Source organism: Corythoichthys intestinalis, chromosome 8, assembly GCF_030265065.1.
Source record: "Corythoichthys intestinalis isolate RoL2023-P3 chromosome 8, ASM3026506v1, whole genome shotgun sequence".
Lineage (NCBI taxonomy): Eukaryota > Metazoa > Chordata > Actinopteri > Syngnathiformes > Syngnathidae > Corythoichthys > Corythoichthys intestinalis.
In genome coordinates, this window is record NC_080402.1 from 33483489 (window position 1) to 33497070 (window position 13582).

A 13582-nucleotide genomic window follows, 5' to 3' on the forward strand; every position below is an offset into this window, starting at 1 on the left:
AGTTAGCGTCCATTCGAACGTAAATACTAGTTTACTTTTCTTTTCGCACGTCTTTTATTTTCGGTTTCAGCATCACTCATTATTATTTAAATAATAATTTATTTCCATGCTCTTTAAATTGATTTGGTGAAATCGGGAGATTAACTCTTTAAGCGCGGTCAGTTTGTCAAAGCCTGCTGATTTTACCAAAATGAAAAACACGGTTACAGTACATCAAAATTAAAATACACACTATTGCAATAAAGGTTTAATTAGTGACTGAAAGATCGTCTGTGACCTATCACAGTGTGTACTTTAGTTTGTCAATTGTAAAATATACTCCAATTGAGAATTATTAGAAATTGCTGTCATCCTTACATTTTCATGAACGGACACATTAATATAGCTTCATTACAATTTAATGTATCAAAAACGTAATATTCTCTCAATGTTGCAACCAAACCAATTTTGTCTTTCATTTTGCTACTTAAATTCATTCATGTGGGTGAAGATCCTAATTAACTAATTCAGAAACTATATTAAACTTTCTGCTCCAGGAAAGGCACCTTTATTTCAAACAGAAATGACAAAATAGTTGTCATGTGTTAGTTGTTTTTTTCTTTTATCCCAGACAATAGTTGTAGGTTGTTTTAATTACCTGACATTTTTCGGCAAGCACTCCCGCCTTCATCACAGGTAATTAAAACTACCTACAACTAACATCTGGGATAAAAGAAAAAAAACAACTAATTTATAAGTGTAGAAAAATGAACTCAATACAACCAGTTCTAATGTGGTAAACTTTATTTTTTTAGTTTTATTATTTTTTATTATTATTGAGAGAACACCAGATATTTTCTTTAGTCAACAATCTCCTCAAAAAAGGTAAATCCATCTTCCAGATGGTTGAAACAGAACTTGAATGGCTCCAAGACATTGTAGTTCGTGCTCATCCTCTTCCATCTGCAGGATGCTTGGGAACTCCTACTGCATTGATTCCAAACCCCCAGCCCTGTCCGAGGCTTTTGTGCTGTCTTGCACAAACCTTTTAGCAAAACTGTTCATTGGAAAAGAGAAAGAAAAGAGCTATTTGAATATTACATAAGTAAAATAAAAATGATGCTTTGTTAATTTTATACTTGATTTTTCTTTTCAGGCATTGCATTAAACTAGGTGTATAAACAATCTTACCATTTTTCCCCGCCATATCTTTTTGGAGTGGGCCACCACTAACTTGAAGGAGCTGTGGTTGCACCTCTTCCTAAAAATAAATCAGTGAATAAAGGGGGGCATGTTCAAAAGTGCGTCAGAGTAATGGACACTAAAAAGTCTTTAAAAGCTGACCTCAGCAATTATATTCAAATTTCACCTCTGTAACTGATAGACTGGTGGCACTTAACCCTGCAGTAATGCTTTTGCCTCATCTGTCCATAGGGCAAACTCTTTCCTGTGGCTCACATAAGTTGAAAAAATACAAAAATAAGTATTCCACATTTTCCAACAAAGAATTAAGGTGCTGTGCACCTACTTTCCTATGAATGCCATATCAACAGTTTCAAAGACTTACCATGCACCCAAGTTTGAAATTGTCCGCTAGCAATATACACCACCACTTCCTCAGAGTTGGCATATCAGTCTAACAAAATTAAAAACAAGTGTAAATAAAGAATAACGACAAGGATATTTTGTAGCCCAATTTGAATGATTAGGTAAACTTCATTTTACAATGGTTAAACTCAAAGAGAGCATCCAGAACAGTGCAAAGAGCATACTACAAATGGATAAATGAATACAAATATCACAGAAGACAAAATTGGACAGTTAAACTCACCTACCATCAACATGAAGATGCCACAGTCCTTCCCCTATGGCTGTCCCGGAAAACCCTAACGTAAGAATTTAACCGAGTCACTTCCTTCAAGTTTTGAATCAATGAATATACACACTTTTCCAAATACCTCTATTTCACTTCCAATCCTCTCTTTCCATGTTCCCCTGTTGATTGACTGTAAACGTTTTCTGCAATTGAAAATATAGGTTTATATTAAATACAGTAGTTAAACAATTACAAACGTGTTTCCATGCATAAGAACACCAACCAGTCAGGTTTAAATGATTCATGCAAACAAAACAATGGCGTAGGTTTGCATAGGGACGGTAGGGACATAACACGACCAACTTTTCAGGATGCTAAAGTTGTCCCCACCAACTTTTGAGCAACCTTATTTGCTTTATATTCGTCCCTACCAATGTTGAGACCGGGTCAACGCCCTTGAAACAAAACATTCGTAATTTTAGAGTGGCATTTTAGAATTTTGCTTCAAATGAATGGATGAATCATCTGGAGTGCAATTCTGCTTTAATTGAAGGGGCAACATAAAAGGATCGACTGGAACATACCTTCAAAACCAAACAAGGCTATTCTGGATCATCATGGAAACGCCATGCCAATATGAATGGATACTGAATTTCATTGGAGATAACAATAGTTCTTTGATCTCATGATTGGATCTGTTTTTCTTCCCACAAATAATTGGAATTTGGATCATTTAATTTGTTATGATTTGACTGTTCTTTGAAAATGAACCAATGCTCCAAGTTGTAGTTGTTACTAATCAGCCTTACAGGCAAATGCATGTGTGGGTCACATCCTGTAGGCTTTCACCATGTTGCAACAACACAGGGGTCAGCCACAAATATGGTCCTTCCCTGAAAAATACATAATCTATACCCACGGACATATGTTATATAAATACAAACGTACGCAGACACCTACATGAGCCCATACAAGCATTCTGTAGGCTACATAGTTAAAATAATACCCTACACGCGCCAAAAAATACATTTTTATACCTTTGAATGAGCTACTTGTTAGACAAGTTATAAATATGCATTTCATATCTGCAAAAAAACAAACACAAAAAGTTACATTTTACTTAATTGTACAAGTGACATTATGTTCTTTAGAGAAACTAAATCCTAAAAATTCACAGTTGATTCCATTTCATTGTTCAGGCCAACGTTCCAAAAGTCAGCACGTGTCAGTCAAACTTTCTTTTTTTAGACAATCAACACCATTTCTGGCCTCTTTATATTCAAGATTTGCATAAGCTATTGAGAATGTTGATTGGTTAAATAAACAAAGAGTAAATAATCAATTATGTCCAATTGTTAACTAATATAAGGAATAATAAGCCTATCCAGATTTCCACTGAGCACAACATTTGTCTCAGACATAAAAACATACCAGCCGTTCCTGGGCAGGATGAGTTTGAACCGTCCATGAAGCTCGGCATGGTCTTATATTGTCACCATTGGTCCTGTCTGCACAGTGGGTTTTACAGTGTTCGATGTCTATCAAAAAAAAGTGTTCAGCACAGTCCAAAATCTAAAGTACATTACTACTTATGCTACTTACTTCCATTTGGATCTGTGTGACATCCCTGTATCTGCATGGGAAGACTACCATTTGGGGGTCGTGATTTAGTTTCTTCCCAATGGGGTGGTGATCAAGGAGCTAGTAAAAAAAAAATAATAATAATGAAAAAATATATAGCTAAGCAGAGTAACAATATGAAGAAAAAATTACAACCTTGTCCTATTTGGATCATGTGACAACATTCAAACTACAAAGGACCAGACAAAACAAATGAAGGCAAAACAACAATACCATACAACAACAAAAACAGCGAGCTGCGAATTGCAGGCATGTACATAATGAAAAATAAGAGTGCAATATAATGAAAACTACACAAAGAAGACTGTTCATTGTGAAAAAAAAAGTAAAATCATTAGCAGCATTAGCCAATTCGCTGCTGAATTCATCAGTACGTATTAAACAATATAAGTAGAGCAAAGTCATATGCAGTTAGTAAAGGAAGACATTATTTAAATTACATTAAGAATACTAGATATAAGTACGGTCTTTTCAACTCAGAATAAACACTTCATATTTTCACCGCAAGTGTTGTTTAACTATTTAACATTTTTAAACATGCATACGCTTTTAAAAACTTTTTTTTTCAGTGCGGCCACTTACCGTGTTTTCTTCGCGAGAGGTGAAATAACGTAACTTGTTTTCGTCGCAAGGGTTGACGACATTTCCGGTCTGAGGGGACTGAGAGCAGCGGTATTGCGTCATTTCCTGTCTGCGGGATGGGTACTGAGAAGAGCGGCGCAGGGTACTGAGAGAGGCGGGCTGCAGCCAGACTCCTCTCGAATGACTGCAAGTCGCTTTATTATTTTTCCTCGTGAAGTGAAGACACACTTTTGAGCGTTTGAACCTACGTGTTGTTATTGTTATGTTTAAAGCTGCAATGCTCGTGCTAAACCATCGTAACCTTTCATTTTCACTCTTTCCTGTTGAAGTGTAGCCAAACTTTGGCGCGAGTACTTCTTGGCGTCATGCTAGTTTGATGTGTCCAGGATGCGTCTGGACAACAAGCCACGTCGCGTCACGCCATGACGCAGTACGCGTCTTTAGGAATCGTAAAGGGATTGTTAAGGCTTTTTCATTGTGATGTCGAGGCCTCGAAACACTAGGAACCGGTTCGGAATTGGAATCAGATTTCGATTCCCATCCCTACTCGCCGCTATTGACCGATGTGCGAATGTGTTGGACGTCTCGCCGCGTAGAAGGAATTGCAGAACACCGATAGTGGTCATCTGGTCACAGTGACAAAACTACATCATCACCCCGACCGTCCATTGCATGCATAAAAAATGGCGCCCTCTGTAGGTCAAAACAACTACAAAATATTATAGATTTTAAATCAATGGCAATATTTTATGGGTTTTTTAATAACATACAAGTGACAAGTATTATAGCCTACAAGTAAGTCCTAGGTTCCCTTTAAAGTTTCTTAAGGTAGTGTAGCTTTGATGTGACATTTTAAATAAGCAGACATTTTCGGTCACGTTCAGTGATGAAACAACAGCTTTGTTTTGACTTTTTTTTGTGTGTGTGAAGGGGTGTGCCAACTCTGTGGGGATGCGGAGGGGGTGCGCGGCTTAAAAATTTGGCAGAACCTGCTTGAAATCACGGCTCCTTGTTCCCATCCAAACAAGAAAGAGGAATAAATGTGAGGGCGTGACAGAGACTAAAATACACAGTGGGATATTTGGTACAGTATTCAACACGTTTTCCTTTCTCTGAGAAGATGCCTTTGACCCCCTCCTGTATGACACTGCCACTTGTAAGGCTCCATTCACTTATGCCTCCGAAACGTAGCTCCTAAACAGAGGTAGTGTTGAATCGGGGGCAACTCCATGGATTTGCATAATCTGATGGCACGGCGGTGGTGCTTGCCAAGTGCAAAAAGGTGACAAACACTTTAACACAGTGTTGCCTCCTTGTGTATTATGTAGTGAAAAATGTCATTTAATGATCTGCTTGGCTCAATTGTGAAAAATTAATGTGTCTTTGGGCTTAAAGTTACATGTCAGTGTACATTGAGATGACATGTGCCCAGTGCCTTCTTCTTGTTGTTGCCAACAGGGCCTCATTCATTCATTCAAATCTATGCTGCTCTTACAGTGAGCACAGTGCCAAGTGTGCCTTGTTCCTTGATGGGAAAACTGTTGCTCATGTGCCTGCCAAGTTTTGGCATTATTATCCCAGGAGGCGGAGAAGGGGGAGGTGGCATCAAGGGGGTGTCGGGCGGGGGAGGTGTGTTTTTAAACCACCCCCATGTCAGATAGATAGTGCTATCTAGTGTGGGAATGATCTCTATCCTCGATCCACCCCCCCTCCCTTTTCCTCAACAAAGCTCCCGCGTGTTAAGCCTCAGATCAGATTGTGAGGTGCGTAAAGGCAGCCAGTGTTGTGGCGACGCTGCGTCGCGATTAACTGTTGGACTTCTCACAGCTTGCGTATGTCCAAACAAAAACATCATTGTACTCACAATGATGCGGGAATGTTCACTGATGTTACAAGAAGAAGTAGATGGAGCAGCTTTTAGAGCTGGATTTGGATTGGGTGCACCTTTTTTAGGAAAATGCATCAGAATGGTGCATCTCTGGTGCTGGAACACAGAAAAGAGGATGTTTTCTCTAAGGAAAAGTCTGAATTACAAATATTTCCTCTGGCCAGACCTGTTAAGTTTCACGATTTGGTCGGGAGACTCCCGATTTTGACCCCAATGCTAACGCCTCACGATTAGAAAGCCAAATCTCCCGATTTTCCAAAAATGTCAATTTTTTTTTTTTTTTTTTTACGTTTTTGTTTGTCACCGTTTTGTAACGATAGCATTCGGCCCGATTCGGAAAGTGACCAACAACGAATAGCCTGGCCGTCTCCGACTTCCCCGCCCTCACTCCCCTTCAGAGCTGGAAAAGCCCAACCAATCATCTGACAGGGAGGGAAGAGGCGAAGCACCACCGACTTCCCAAGATGCTGGCACTAATAAACCGGCTTTTAGACTGGTTCAAGTCTTTATTTTGGAAGGAAGAGATGGAGCTGACCCTGGTCGGCCTCCAGTATTCGGGAAAAACGACGTTCGTCAACGTAATTGCCGTAAGTCTTACCTGCCAGCGATAGCTAACTAGCCTAATGCTAATAGCATTAGAGCTAATGATGGGAGAACGATGAGGAAGAAGTCGCTGCTTTACTCTGTGTTTTCGTGGATCAAACATCATGGAATATTAAACCACTGCGGTCCTACCCCCACAATATATGAATTTAAGTGAGAAAGCATATCGTTACTTACTTGAAGTTTAATCATTTAGATTCGCTATTATGCTAAAGCTAAAGTGTATACTATACACTTTATCATTATTAGTGTGCTGAAACAAAAAATATAACGTTTCAATTCTAGGTTACAATTCAATTAAAAAAACTGCCATGACAAAGATACTTTTAAAAACAAATATGATTAATTTTCTAAATGATGTAATTAATGTTTTTAATCTTGCTGATTTAGTCTGACGAAACCCTAATTGGAGTGATGGTTGATGAGATGAAGAGGCTGCTGAGGAAGCTGATGTCCAAATTTGTGCAAATGGATGTGATCAGGAAAGCTGAGGATATCCTAGATGTTGATTACAGGAACAAGGAGAACTGGCATGACACAGGCAACATAGCAGTATCACATGATGCCAGACAATACATGGAGCAAGTTGAAGACTATCTCTGATGCCACCAAAAAGAGGTTCTTTGACAGTGTAGTTAATTTTTACACAAGTGTTGTGACCAAAATGAACTTGAAAAAAAATGGTTGCATTTTGTCTTAGCGATTGTCGCGCGCGCGCGCGTCATCGGGGTTGGCAAACAGAAATCTCCCTATTTGCAATTTCTACAACTTAACAGGTATGCTCTGCTAATAGAAAAATAGAAAACATATAGGTAATTCCAGACTTTGAGAACATTTAGGCTGTAAAGTTCTTCAAAGAAATCTTCACTTTTTTGATTTTCTGCTACATATTCATCAATAATAGGCAATCATTTTTTTTAGCTCAGCTTGCGGATCAATGATACAGTTTTTATGATATATTTAGTGTTTAAAATATTCACAGTAACACGGTCGCAATTCCTTACAAAGGTTGGCTTTTTCTTAGGAGTAGTGTCTACTGTAGCTGCTACTTCTAACCAAGAGGACAAATTTACTTTAGGGCTGTCAAACGATTAAAATTTTCAATCGAGTTAATCACAGCTTAAAAATTAATTAATCGTAACTAATCGCAATTCAAACCATCTCTAAAATATATCATATTTTTCAGTAAATTATTGTTGGAATGGAATGATAAGACACAAGACGGATACAGTATATACATTCAACATATTGAACATAAGTACTGTATTTGTTTATTATAACAATAAATCCACAAGATGGCCTTAACATTATTAACATTCTTTCTGTTAAAGGGATCCATGGATAGAAAGACTTGTAGTTCTTAAAAGATAAATGTTAGTACAAGTTATAGTAATTTTATATTAAAACCCCTCTTAATGTTTTAATTTTAATAAAATATTTAAAATTTCCAATCAAAAGATAAACTAGTAACTCGCTATTGTTGACATCGCCGAGCAGTGACGTCACATGGGCTCCCTGCCGTTCTTCCAAAGTGTCTTTAACTACGTAAGGTAGTGATTGAAATACACCACAAGGTGTCAATGGCGAGTTTTAAATTACTGAGAAATCAAGCCAATGAGTGTGTTTTGTTCCTCGACTGACACCGTAGTTCCCTGTTTACTGGTACTTCACGGTCATTTGAGTGCTGGCTACACAACGTACGAGACTTCTGAAATATTGCCATCCAGTGTATTTGTTGAGCTAAACGTTTGAATAAAGTCTGAGTAAGTTTTATGTGTATTTTGAATAGCTATTCTTTTTGTGAACATTATTATTTTTGAGGGATAGGAATTTTATTTTTGTTGTGCTTTCACTAGATGATACTTATGTTGGTTGTGAAGGAGTTGCTGAGGCTTATGCCAATGAATGGCGCGGTCAAATGAACGCCTGTGTCCACGCGCTTTTCTCTGGCTCTTAGCTCTCAATGTGCAAAAAAACGGCGTCATTATAATCTGAGGCAATGCATGAGCGGGTCATTCCGCGCATGCGTTAAATGCGTCAAATATTTTAACATGATTAATTTAAAAAATTTAAATACCGCCTGTTAATGCGATAAATTTGACAGCACTAATTTACTTATTTACATTATTACAGGAAAAAAGGCCTTATTCTGATCATATGCATAACATGTTTTCATGAAGTAGCCCTGAATGAGCTCTATTTCATTAAAATGTTAAAAATAAAAGTGCATGAATCTTCTCGACCGATTCTTTTGCTGAATTGTCTGATCTCGTCTAATGTATCGTGTGATTCATTACTTTGTTCTTCTACTATAATAAAAATGTTATAGTAACAGGGTTGCGTGCATGTTGTGGGACACATGTTCCACAAAAAATATTTCAAATATTATTTTTATTTAAAAAAAAAAAAAAAAAGATCACACAGCTGCATGGGACAGCAATGAAACAAAGCACCGCCCTCATAAATATTGGCAAAATATATCTTTTTGTAAAAATCAAAAATTCAGCAATGGGTTTAGTTTTTTGTGTTTACTGAAAAATCTGGGAAAATTCACTGAGGATTATTTTTAAGAAGGCTTCAAAATAATACCCCAAAAATTAAATATTAAGTTAAATTTAACTGATTCAATTGAGATTTATTTGTTTACAGTAGGCAAGTGAAGACAGCTTGAACACTTATGTTGATGGGCATATATCGAGACTACGTGCATTCTACCATGATGATGGAAGGCTTGATTTATGCTCCAACTTCGTTAATATTTTTCTAATAATTGTATAAATTATTTATTGACCTGTTTTACACATGCACCAATTATTTTAAATAAAACAAGAAATGGAATAATGTTGTCCAAAAGTTTTATTGTGATCAATATTTTCAATAAAAAAAAAAATGACATACTATTTTTGTTTATAATTACATGTGCAATGAGCTCATAATACCATAACTATAACCTAACCAAATGAAAATTACCTTATTGTATTTCCTAGTAACAACAAAATCTGTGTCAGCCTTTCTGCATTCGGTAGCTGTAATACTGTATGTGTAATGTCACCTTATTTTGGTCCCTCAAGTGGCTGGCGTATCAGTCTACACCCCATGTTAACACAGGCTGCACAGATTGTTAGAATTTAGTCCACGAACGCTCAACGAAGTAATAACAACAAACATACAATCTTTTAGGTTAGCGTGCCACATCATGTAGCTGGTCAAAACATTCAAACATTCCACTTCCAACCATACATATAGGCACCTACAGGAGTTAACACAATCACGCGCAGCACAGGAAGTCACAGAGCCTCATCTACGTCGTGCTGGATTCATTTTTGGAAATCCCCTGGGTCCCTCTGGTTTGATTTTGCAGTTTAACTACACTGTCTGCACACTGCTTACTCAACCACAATTCATGTTGTTCTGTCTAAACCAGATGTCTGTAGCAGAAAATGCCAAAGATGGCGCCGCCCATGTTTCGCTCAGGAAACTTGTGTATTCTGCATGTATACACAGTTTGCTGACAGGACAAGTAAATTTACTCAAAAACTGCATGTTTTTGTATGTGTGCTGTTGTATTTTTGAAGAGTTGGGTGTAAAATTCCCTCCAATTCTGCAAGGACCAACGTTAACAACATCATTCCAAATAGTTTCCTGCTTTTTCAACTAGCTTTTTATTTTCTTTCATCAGATAAAAGTTTCTGAAACATTTCTCTTTTAGAATGTCTCCCCATAACATTGACTTATACAAACCTGTACAAATACACTAGTATAGAACTTTTGTTCTTTATAGACACAGTGGGTCCTTTTTTCCCCCAGAGATTAATTTCAATTCATGAATTCATTTCAAGAGTTAATACTGATTTGAAACACAAACTGCAAAACGAAACAAAACAAAAACAACATTTATCGGACGTATATCACTGTCAATAGCAGCCAATGAGTTAAACTTGTAATTCAAAGTATTGAACTGTACGTGCATGTCCTGCTGTCTCCTTTTCAAATATTGGATTCTCATACAAAAAAAGTGGAAATAGTTTGACACCAAGCGTTTTTGGCGTTAATACCAAAGACAAACAGCGTCCTGAGTTTACATGACAATAAATGTAATTTCTTTTTATCCGTGCTCACTTTATTATTATTCATGTGAGGCTTTTTCGTGTGGATGAACATGCCGAGTCTCCCGCTACACTTTGTGTTTTTGGTCACCATTCATCCGCATGGCCACTGTCTTCTTTTTGGGTCGAGGGGGGGCCCGCTTAATGCTGCTTAACGTGTTTTATTCAAGCATCCAGGCGAATGATGCCGTTTTATTCATATGCATCCATCACTGAATCAGCCACCCTGAACTGATCCTTGTGTACACACATCAGAATGTGTACACAATAACGTCTTTTTATGTCTTTGATTAATATTGAATGTGTCTTAAGAAGCCACGTGGTGAGATGTGGATTGTTTCATGTCTTTAAAGGAAAACCACAAGAAGAATATTTTCTTGTCGTTTCCTTAGGAGAGAAATTTTGATTTCATGGTGTTGACGACATTTCTTCGCAGTCACTCAAGGATGAAGCGTGATTGTTCGCTCTTTAGTCTTCATTCACAAAGAGGCGGCTCTCTTTTAGCTGTTTAAGCTTGCTTTTTAACATTTTAACAACACACCTGCAACTCTGGTAAAAAGCTGAGATTAAATACATTGTTTCTCCTTCAAATTATTATTAATTTTTTAAGAATATGCTACCTTTCAGATTTGTATCACAACTATCGCTGTATTTGATGTGACATTCTCGTGTAAATAACTTGCTTCATTAATTTCACTCATTCACTGTCAGTGACGTGAACGATCACTGCCAGATGCGTATCGTCGATATGGCGAGCGAATGAGTACAACATAAGTAACGGTGACTTTTGAATGGCACTGTTCTGCCATGGTATCTTTTGCCTCACGTTTATTTTACAAATTATGTTTCCTTAACATTTAAAGGCATCCACGGTTAGAAGAGCTAGTAGTTCATAAAAGATAAACGTTACTATGAGTTTAAATAATTTGATATTGCCTTTTTACGTTTGCATTTTTTATAACAATAAAAATAAGAATTTTAATATCAATTTGTAAAATTAGTTTAACTAGTATGTCGCCATTGTTGTTGACGTCGCAGGGCAGTGACATCACATGGCTACATTGCCTGGATTCTAGAGTATGACGACATAAACATGTCATCTGTCAACCCTTCCAATTTGAACACGGGAGGAACATTAATGAGCATGACAGCATTGTCGATATTTCACAAAACGAGTAGCAAAAGCAAAATGAACAGGGAAGACGGAATGAGACAAGACGAGAGTTGGGGGGGGAAAAAACGGTGTTCTGCCAAAAAGTGCTACATCGCCGAAACGTGTTACAAGAGGCGAATCTGACACCCAAAGTACTACCGTGCGCTTTCAGCTTGTTTTGTTTAGATGAATACAGACGGAATATACTAAAGATGCATTAAGAAAATACTTAAACATAGTAATATCAAATAAGGTTGGTTTAAATATGCTACTTGACTAATGTGGTCAGCACATCAGCAATCTGCTTTGAAGCTACAACAACACAATGCTTAAAGTATGAGAGGGAAACACATGAAAAAACAATTTTTAGGCAATGAAAAGGTAATAAAAGACTCAATAAAAATGCCATTTGTGAGTACTTGCCGCTCTAAACCAATGTATGTATGTGTTGGACGTCTCGTTGCGTGGAAGGAATTGGAGTAACCCAGTAGTGTTCGTCTAGTGACAGTGACAATCACGCCAAGCCTCCATTGCGCGCATGAAACATGGCACCTCCGTACGTCAAAACATGTATTAAATTTTATAGATTTTTAAATCAATATTTTATATCTTTCTAATATCATTTTAGTAAAAGAACAATTGTGGCTTATTAGGGCCTAAAAGTCTTTATGTCCGAGGTTCCCTTTAACCACTTGATATGCTACTGAACATCAGTAACATCAGTAAAACATCAATACTTAAGTACGGTAAAGGTTTTGTTGGTAGAAGAATAGCATCTGCTCCTTTTTTTGTTATTATTTTGGGAGTTATGTGCTTATGTTGTCATAGAACCCCAATATTTTGTGGGCCTGGAAGGTCATTCGAAATGCTTTCAAGTGTTAAACCTTACCAAGATGCATTTCTAAACGGAAAACAGTTTTTTTTACCTAATGCCATTAGTATACAGTGGGGCAAATAAGTATTTAGTCAACCACCAATAGTGTAAGTTCTCCTACTTGAAAAGATTAGAGAGGCCTGTAATTGGTAACATGGGTAAACCTCAACCATGAGCGACAGAATGTGGGGAAAAAAAACAGAAAATCACATTGTTTGATTTTTAAAGTATTTATTTCCAAATTAGAGTGGAAAATAAGTATTTAGTCACCTACAAACAAGCAAGATTTCTGGCTGTCAAAGAGGTCTAACTTCTTCTAACGAGGTCTAACGAGGCTCCACTCGTTACCTGTATTAATCGCACCTGTTTTAACTCATTATCGATATAAAAGACACCTGTCCACATCCTCACTCAGTCACACTCCACTATGGCCAAGACCAAAGAGCTGTCGAAGGACACCAATGACAAAATTGTAGACTTGCACCAGGCTGAGAAGACTGAATCTGCAATAGGTAAAACGCTTGGTATAAAGAAATCAACTGTGGGAGCAATTATTAGAAAATGGAAGACATACAAGACCACTGATAATCTCCTTCGATCTGGGGCTCCATGCAAGATCTCACCCCGTGGCCTCAAAATGATAACAAGAACGACGAGGAAAAATCCCAGAACCACACGAGGGGACCTAGTGAATGACCTATAAAGAGCTGGGACCACATTAACAAAGGCTACTCTCAGTAACACAATGCACCGCCAGGGACTCAAATCCTGCACTGCCAGACGTGTCCCCTGCTGAAGCCAGTACACGTCCAGGCCCGTCTGCGGTTTGCTAGAGAGCATTTGGATGATCCAGAAGAGGACTGGGAGAATGTGTTATGGTCAGATGAAACCAAAATAGAACTTTTTGGTAGAAACACAGGTTTCTCGTGTTTGGAGGAGA

The 13582-nt window shown here is 37.6% G+C and overlaps 1 protein-coding gene and 1 long non-coding RNA gene across 10 annotated transcripts in view; one reads left to right on the forward strand and one right to left on the reverse strand.

Moving 5' to 3' along the window:
• The window catches only part of acsl1a (acyl-CoA synthetase long chain family member 1a), a 128734-nt gene that overhangs the window by 52144 nt on the left and 63008 nt on the right, over positions 1-13582 (forward strand). The window lies entirely within an intron of this gene.
• On the reverse strand, positions 1171-4171 carry LOC130919827 (uncharacterized). Of its 8 annotated transcripts, XR_009064014.1 has the most exons (9): positions 4019-4171; positions 3572-3605; positions 3398-3496; positions 3227-3333; positions 1938-1998; positions 1815-1850; positions 1547-1615; positions 1324-1432; positions 1171-1240 (listed from the first exon to the last, which is right to left on the reverse strand). It is a non-coding gene; the product is annotated as an uncharacterized LOC130919827 (long non-coding RNA). The 8 variants fall into 8 exon arrangements; XR_009064016.1 differs by lacking the exon at positions 3572-3605; XR_009064013.1 differs by lacking the exon at positions 4019-4171 and having other exon boundaries at positions 1324-1426; positions 3572-3994.